Raw genomic sequence first — 9,220 nt, forward strand, 5'->3', positions numbered from 1 at the left:
GAGAATAGTCCTCATTAATGTGACACCTTATCCCTCGATCAAACCATCTCACTCTTTTAATCCCTCTCACTCTCATTCTTCGCGTCCTTATCATTTTGAGAGGTTTCACAGAAACAGTTTCTAATTCTAAATATTCCTTGTAAAACGATTAGCGTGCCAACAAATTTTCCCAAAAATACGCGGATCTTAAACAGGCATCCGAATGGGCGGAATGTGGCAGGTATCTTTGTATGAATTTACTAAATATACTTGCTTATTTTTTTCGTGCAAAAAAGCGTGCTTCAAGATGTATAAAACTGTGCGCTTGTGTGCTAAGGCTTAGGTTTGCTTTTTTCGTATCGCGAAATGTGCTTATATGTAACCCTTAATTAACCCGGCTAGTGCGTCACCTCGATAAAACCGTACAAAAGAAAAAACTCCCAACACGAAATATCTTAATTTTTTCAAGCTTCATTAACGCCTATATGAACCTTGGAGAACAACGATGACAACGATAACAACAAGAGGAGCACAAACGTGCAAATTCTTTCTAGATCAGGTGCCTTCGAGTGACTTTGGTTTATAGAGAGGTTCGTAATATATAGTAGAGTATCAACAGGTGCTCCAAAAGGTACGTAAAAAATAGACGGTCACAAAAAATGTGTAACAGTCAGTCGCGTCGGCAATTTAACAAACAGTATCGATGACGCGAATGCAGTTAGGTTAACAAGAGTGCAAGTTTTTGGTGCCGTTATGCGAATACTTGCTTCTGGACTTGCAGTGCCTGATTTTTCCGTCCACCTCCTCCTCCTCCACCTCCACCTTCTTCTTTTCTTCCCCGTCTTCTCCTTCGTCTTATTCTCCTTTCTCTCTGCTTTTCACTCGCACCCTTCTTTTATCCGCCTCCACGATACTATTAAACCATGAACCAACCCTTTCATCAGAGCCGTTATCTTTTTTTAAATATAATTATAGCAACAATACTCTTTCCTTTCTCTCGTGCTCTCTCTCTTTCTCTCCCTCTCTTTCTCTCTCGCTTTCTCTCTCACTTTTGATTCCTTCTCAGGCACTCTTCACTTCGCACTTTGAAACACAAACTCGCGAAGTAATTTCACAGTAAGTAAGTGTAAAACTTGGCGCACGTTACAAATCTTCGGCGCTACAACGATATCTTGAACGAGTCAGAAAGGAGTCACGGATGATTTTTTGCAAGGGGCAGCTTGAAGAGAGAGAAAGAGAAAAGAGAGAGAGAGAGAATAGAAAGGCAGAAGGTGAGGGAGGGTGACAGGTGTGCGTGCAAAAATGTGCTGTGCTGACGTCGTGTGTGCTCACACCCTTTCGGCAATCAACGACGGAAGCGGCGGCGACGTCGGCGGCAAAAGTCCCATAGCTGGACTGAGCTGAATCATGATGACTCTTCTCTTCCGAAAAAGTAATCGAAGATAGTGTTGTCCACTGAAGAAGTTGACCGGATCGAGTAGGAAAGAAACCGAAACAATATGAACGGAGATAATTAACCGGAGGTATTGTGACCGGAATAAAAAATTGCGGAGATGAGGAAATTAAAACACTTTAGTTCAGCATTGTAGGGAAAATCTGCGTGACCGTATCACCACCGACTGATCTCTTCGTGGTGTCGTGCCGTGTGTCTACCGATTACGGATGACGATTAGCTTCTAGGAGTGTGCAGCTGGGCTGGAGCGGCTGGAGCCGTATAGCGGCGGCGGAATCAGCGCTGAGAGGAGGTGGCGACCGTGGAGGTTGCTTCTTCGGCTCGTGATGACGGGGGCTGAAGGGCTGGGGCGGTGGGTTAGTTAAGCGAGTGAGCCGGCTGGCGCCCTCACCAGAACTAACTCCCACGCTGCGCGGAACAAAGCACCATTTTAATACGGCGCACATCCCCCTACATTCAACCCCCACTCGGGTGGCGGCAGTAAAACCATCCCTCCGACCTCTGCTTCACCCGAACCCACCCCCGCAGCACCCAGCGTCAAGATACTCTCCCGCACGGATCGTGTTGTGGTTGCCTAACTACGTGTGCTACGGCTACATTCATAAAACTAGCAGCTCGTGTGGGAGACGTTCAGGCGCTACGCTAGGTTGCTTAGGGGTTCTCGAAGATTTTTCCTCTAGAACAAGCCTCTTGGTAAGATTCCGACGAGAGGAAGAGCAGACGGATGGGTTGAAGGGACGTGTTGAGTTGAGGATGACGGGGTTAGTTTGTATGTGCTTTTCGCATGGAAAGCAAAATCGGCTTTGGGAAGTAAATTGGCTATGGGAAGGCAAAATTGGATATGAGAAGGTAGGGTAGCCAAGTGAAGGTAAATAGATGTGTAAGGTGTTTATAAAAAGGGTGGATTTAAAGCTTGTAATTAGAACGTTGAAATGAGATGTAACTATAAATTAGTTATTCACTGTATCCTAAGGATAAAAGAAATATATATTTAGGGATTTGGTCTCCTTACGTAAACAAATCATCTTTCTTGGTAAGATTCCGAGGGGATGGACATGAGCAATCATTCAATTGTCAAACTATAAAAGTTGTATAGGAAATGAGACAATCGCATACTTCATGCAAACTTTAAGAATGAATGCCGGATGCAAGCCTTGTTAGTTAGTAGTTTTTTACACCTGGTCTCTACAGGTCCTACAGGCCCTATTGATTGAAACAAAAAAATTTATAAATTAATTAATTAGATTATTTAATTAATTAGATTAATTAGATTAAGTGTGGCGTCCATTCACAACGAAATGTGATTCTTTAAGTTGGGTAATGTTGTGTTTCTGTAGGGACCAAGAAAAAATGTACACACGTACATGGTAAAATGTAAATTTACCGTAATCATTTTTAAGGAGTTTAAAAAAATTTTAGGGTTCAAACGACAATGGAAATATTTCTAAAAAGCTGGTTGGGTTAGGTAAAAAGGAAAACTTATTTTTATCTTCTTGACTAAAGCATATTTTATAAGGGATCATACATACATTACATAAAATTACGTAAAACATTTGAAGGGGGTAAAGATTTTACCCTAGTGTAACACGATAGCGTAAAAACATAGGATATACATTACATGGAGCATGGGTTAAAAAATTGTGGGAAATTGTTTCACGTAATTGATGTATAGCCCCTAAGATTCGAAACAAAACAATGAATTTCCTTATAAAGTTGTTTAAAATATGTATAAATGTCTTAATTCTGTTGAAAAAAAGAACACTATAAATAGAATAATTGTAAATTTGTTTATTAAACTTGTTTGAAATATTAACGACTATTTTCGCAATTAAGCTGGGGCGTGGGTTTAGTACCTACGTGCTCGTCGCGTGGAGTTGAAAATTGGCTTTAGGAAGGCAAACTTTGAAGTGAGAATGAAAATTGGCCAAGGGTAAATTAAAGATGCGTAAAAGCAAGACATATAGTGGGTATGATTAAAATTTGTGAAAATGAGAAACTAAGTCAAAATGTAAATTTATGTTCTAATGAGGACTAAGATTTAACTAATAAATAAACATAATGAATACGGATATTTTACGAGTTTGAAAAATGTAAAAAATACAGCTGATGCGTCATTTTCAGGTGAGGAATAAAACTGCACGGATAATAATATTTAAAAATGTGAACAAACAAAACACGGTGGTACACTTTCAGATGAATTTTCTTTATGGATACTACCTAGTGTTCTGTATCGAAAATTGCTTTTTAATACGAAGTCTAAACGCATGAAATGTTGACTTTTACAAGTTAAACAAAAATCGTAATTTTCGGCATGATTTTGTGACCCCGTCTGAAAGGAAATTTCACGCTCATTTTAAATATGACTCAAAAATAATCCCAAGCATTACATTTTTACATTCTCATCAGAGAAGGTATTAGATTCGTGTAAAATTTGACCTCACCCATTTTTGTAAAATGTCCACGTTTTGAGACCTTATGAACCTGAAAAACAAGTTTTTGCGAATGAGTCTGCCTGTGTGTGATGTCTGTAGATTTTTTGTCTGTAGCACGATAACTTTAGAAAAAATTAACAGATTGGATTTACCGTTTGTACACTCTTGTAATGTCTTAATTTGAAGGTCAAGATCGTTAGCCAGCCATTTTGGACGAAAATTCAAAAAGTGAGCGAATTTGAAAAATTTTAAGACTACTTTCTTAAAATTCGAAAAATATCTGTACAGTAATTCATAGTACTCAGAATGACGAACAATTTCTCCATCCGATAAAAATGTTATGCCAAATAATGCATGATATGACAGAAAGTCAAAAAAAGAAAAAATGTTGCTTGTTGAAAACCCTTCAAGAATCCCATAACAACTGTTTAATGTGATATTGAATGATATTGGTCACTGTTTGACAGGACGTGTAGTTTTTATATTATTCGTAAAAAACATTAAAAATTTTTTAAATAAATTTTCGGACAAATAACACAAGCTATGGAAAAAATAAATTAACAAAAGTAAATTGATGAATTCAAAAGTCAATTTTTGATAAGATGCGCAGTTTTTGTTTTATTCGTGGAAAATAACATTAAATCTAAAAAAAATTAAATCTTTGAAAAAAAGATGTAAGATACGACAACAAAACTAATTGACAAAAGTTAGTCAACTAAAAAGGATCTACAAATTCTTTATTTATAATTTTTAGAAAAGAAGAGTAAGTTTTCTTTCATTCACATAAAATAAGATTAAAATTTTTAAAATACATTTTTTGGAAATACAGCACAAGAGACGAAAAAGAATGAAAAGACCAAAGTTGTTCAAACCAAGAATGACCTACAAATTTGTTACAAGCTCTTGTTATAAAAATACATTAAAAACAACAAAAAAAATAATTATATGGAAAAACTACTCTAAATTTCTTGGAGCGAAAATTAAACTCCAACTCTGGAGCGACTGCTATATCAACTACGATGGAGTCATGATGTCTATCCGTTGTAGTCAGAAGCTTGACTACCTCCATGGGAGTTACGTGTTCGCTCGCAATGCAGTTATAATCGATTGACTCTAACTCCTACAGTTCCTTTTTGGAAATCAAAGAGGAGTAATCATGCATTATTTTGCAATATCTGAAAAAGCAGTCCGAAGACGAGGTACATAAATAAATACATATAATATTCATTTGATATAATACAGTTGAACGTAATTTAGAAAAGTTTGCACTATGATTCATGCCGAAGGAGCTTTAGCAAAAGAGAATTCACAATCACCGAATTAGAGTTGTCGATACTTTGAACTGTAATTTTAAACGGTCTGTGCATAAATGTGGAGGAAATACAAAGATCGAGCGCGTAGTGCGAGGAAAAAACATTATCGAACATGAAGCGCCAGACAAATATATTATTGAGCGCAAAGCGTAAGAACTAACAGTCGCGTGCCCTAGGTGCGCTCAAACTTTCGAGCGGAGTGATCCGCGCGCCATGAGAATGTCCTCGCTCAGCGTGCAAATTTTTTATTTTTTACTAAAGCATTAAAATTCGCAGGCATTCAAGAATTAAAAGAAGTAATTAATTAGCATATTTTAGAAAATTTAATAAAATTTTGATTTCATCAAAGTATTTTTCACAGTAATGTGAATGTCCTATATTCATCATAATGAAAAAACTGTTACTCTGAAATATCTTATAAAAATTTCCTATACTTTGTCTTGTCTGCCATATGTCTTGTATTTCAGGAGTGAAGGAACATCTATTATTTACTGAAATGTATTTTTAAACTTGAGAAATTCTATATCATTTTGTTTTATAGCCCTATCGTTTTATGAGTGATAAATAATTTTAACAGCATCAAATAACTAACAAGTTGACACCAAAATAGCTCTTTTCCTCACACAATGTATAATAAAAAAGAAGCTACGAGTGCCGAGCACACAAGGTGAGTATTTGGTACTCATACACAAGGCACTCTTCAAGCCTCCTTGTTATTCTCATGGAGTTTATTATCAAACACTTCCTTTTTCGTCACCCCTCAAACCACAGGACAAAAACAAGGAGCTTTTGTAAACGGCAAACAAATACGTACAAAAATGTATGCATCATATCGTTAATATTAGCACGCTACAAAATAAAGGATATTTAACTACAAAAACGTTCCTCTTCTAACCACGGCTAGATGGCGTCTTCCCTCTTGTGTGGTTCACACTTAGTGGCATTGAAAGGACTTTGAGGAACTTTTACTTAAGCATAAGCTTACAGAGTCCTCTCTAGAGTGATAAAGAATTATATTTCTTTTATTGAGCACTTTAAGTAATTAATTTACATATACAATAATAATCATAGAAAAACTGATATGAATACAATTTGCAGATATGTTACTTTTTCTTTTCCAAACCATGCACTCAAGTTGTAAATAAAAAATGTTAATGTTCCAATTATGCAACCGCATACGTTCAAAATAACAGAGAATAACAATTTGCATTGCAAATTCAATTTCAGAATCATACCGTATTTTTTGTTTACTATTTGGAAATGAGTTTTCAAGAATAAACCTTCGTTATAATATAAAGTCACTAATTAGCTAATGAACACGTCAGGTTCCATAAATTATGTTTGCTAATTAAAAGTAGACAAATCTAATTTATTTAATTAGAATTCTGCTTTAATTTTAAGTGGATCAAATGCGATTAATTCTTTAGAGGTACAATTTGGGTCTTAAGGATTGCAAATTTGGAATCTATCCAAGTGCCTCTTAAATGCAGCATCGTTTCAACTTATTTACGTATAGATGTCATAATTTGAAGTCAAGCTTGAAATTTCGAAAAAGGGGTGAGACTTTAAAAAATGAGACGTAGTAAAATGAAAGGTGATTTTGAAAAGATGATAAAATCACTTTCCAAGAAATGTATGGAGAGATATTATTGAGTTTAGGAAAATGGAATTCAGAAATTATATCAATCCACTAAATATCTGCGAAAGATTTCCCTGAGGAAAAACTTATGAACGAGAGTATGCGACCCACGCACAGTGGAACGTTTTAATCGTGATATGTCTTTCTTGGAAAGGATTAGTGTACAGTAAAAAGGTGAAGGGTAAAGGCAAACAATTGGCTTTTATGTTAATGTGAAGCAAGAAGCTTTTAAAAATTAAACAGCTCCTGCCTTAGCCCTTACTTTTTTACTTTATTTTAGGGGCATTGCAAATAACTATTAAGTGACTTAATTACAGAGCAAAAATTATTTAGGATCTTTCTAACGTTTATCTAAAAAAGACTCAGAATTATAAATTTTGTTGGTGGCTAGATTAGCTACCCTGAAACAAAAATTATTATGGTTTGCAAGGACTAAATCTATACTTAGAGACTTTAAAATTTGATAAATTTCTAATTTTCAGTGATTGAAAAAAGATTTTTTTTATTTTTAATATTTAAAGTTGAACATGAACAAACTAAAAACCAGATGCAATTATACAATTTCAAATGATAAGGATTCAAAGGTAATTCTTCTTTGAATTCTTCTTTGAATTTCATAGATTGTTTCTATAACTTTATTTTTTTTAGGTGATTTTGTTTCAAAGTAAATTTAAAAGAAGTATAAACATATTCGATTTTAAGTAATGAAATTTTCTTTTCGTCTTTGAATTAAAGAAATAATTTGTTTAATACTATTTATTCAATTAGAAAAAAGTGTAATTTTTTTATTCAAATAAAATACTGGTTATCATTTGAGAAATAAAAATTTGATCTCATTATTTTGAACAAAGAAAATTATTTCTTTAAATCAAATTAAATTTCGTCGAATATACACTTTAATATAAATAAATAATATTTCACTACTTTCTAGTGAAATTCTACTCACTAGTCTCTAAACATGAATCAATGAAAAATTCACGGATTGAAATAGTAGTTAGACATTTTACTGATTAATCAGTGATTTCGGACTTATTCACTAATCAGTTCAGTAACACCAGAGTAAATCATGTGTAACAACCTCTAAAAATTTTAATTGAGCGTTGTTGTTATTCTTTTACTTAAGTATCAAGAAGAATTCCTTAATGAAATAAATTTCTTAATTTTCGGTCTGTAAGTCTGCTGAATTAACTGCAGGATAAATATACTTCGACTCGTGTAGGAAGTACTTACATAACGGGTTTTACATGACAGTCCAATCTTGAAACAAAAGTAATATGTAAGATTGTTTGTGATTTAAAAGCATCGGAACTATTCACCTTTTTTAATATTTGATCATATTTATGGGTTTTAAGTTTCACTATGATTCTTTGATTGAATATGCCAAAATATTCTTTTATAATGATTGCTAAATTAACATGGTGCAGTGCTGCCAACCCACAAAAGTTTTTATTTCACTGAATCAATAAGTAACCTTTAACTGATTGTCAGTGGCCCATTTCTAGCTATTTGAATCAGTGAATTTCATCCGTTTACGAATGGGGACGGAGCAGGGTTCAAAAAATTTGATGCAACCTCTTTTTTGGATTGTAATAATTTTTATTCAAATAGCAAAATAATATAACAAGGTAGGGAGAAGTGAACAAATTATTTTCTGAATTCTTAATTAAAGGTATATGTTAAAGTTGATGTATCCTGTCAGGATAACCCGTAATTTTAACAAAATTTGAAAAACGAAACATGTTTTCTGAGTTCAAAAATTATTCCCAATTTTTCATGTGGCCTGTTTTCGATAAGAATAATAACATAATACGATATGTAAAAAGAATGTGTAATTTTTTATTAAGATACAATGTTTTGAAATACTAACAAAATTGAAGATTTTTTTTTGTACTCGCCTGAATCCATTTCAAATCAGACAGGTTCCACACTTTAAGTCGCAGAATAAAAAATGAAAAAAATACCTGTAGCTCATATGAGATATCTTGCATAATTTGAGAATAAAATTCAAAATAGGACTTTTAGGAAAAAAGAACTGATAGGATTCCTTTCCTTTATTAAAAGCATGTAAAACAATAATTTAATAAAAGAAAAAAAGGGTTGGGTTTTCGGATTATATGAGAAAAATATTCTATACTAGATTTATTCGGGCTAAGCTATTTTTGGAGCCTTAAAATTTTTGTTCTAACGATATAATTTTTGAATTTTCTTTATAAGCGATGCATACATGGCAAGTATTTTTCGTAGGACTATCTCAGGAGTGTAAGCTTTTTCAATATTTTTCTTATTTGTTGTTTGCGAGAAAATAAACAATGCCTTAGTTATGATAGCAGAAATTTATCAGAAAATTTAAGTAAGTGTAACTTAATGCCTAATTCCCTCTAAAAACACCATATTTAGCCCCCGC

This window comes from Belonocnema kinseyi, chromosome 4 (assembly GCF_010883055.1).
Source record: "Belonocnema kinseyi isolate 2016_QV_RU_SX_M_011 chromosome 4, B_treatae_v1, whole genome shotgun sequence".
Classification (NCBI taxonomy): Eukaryota; Metazoa; Arthropoda; class Insecta; order Hymenoptera; family Cynipidae; genus Belonocnema; species Belonocnema kinseyi.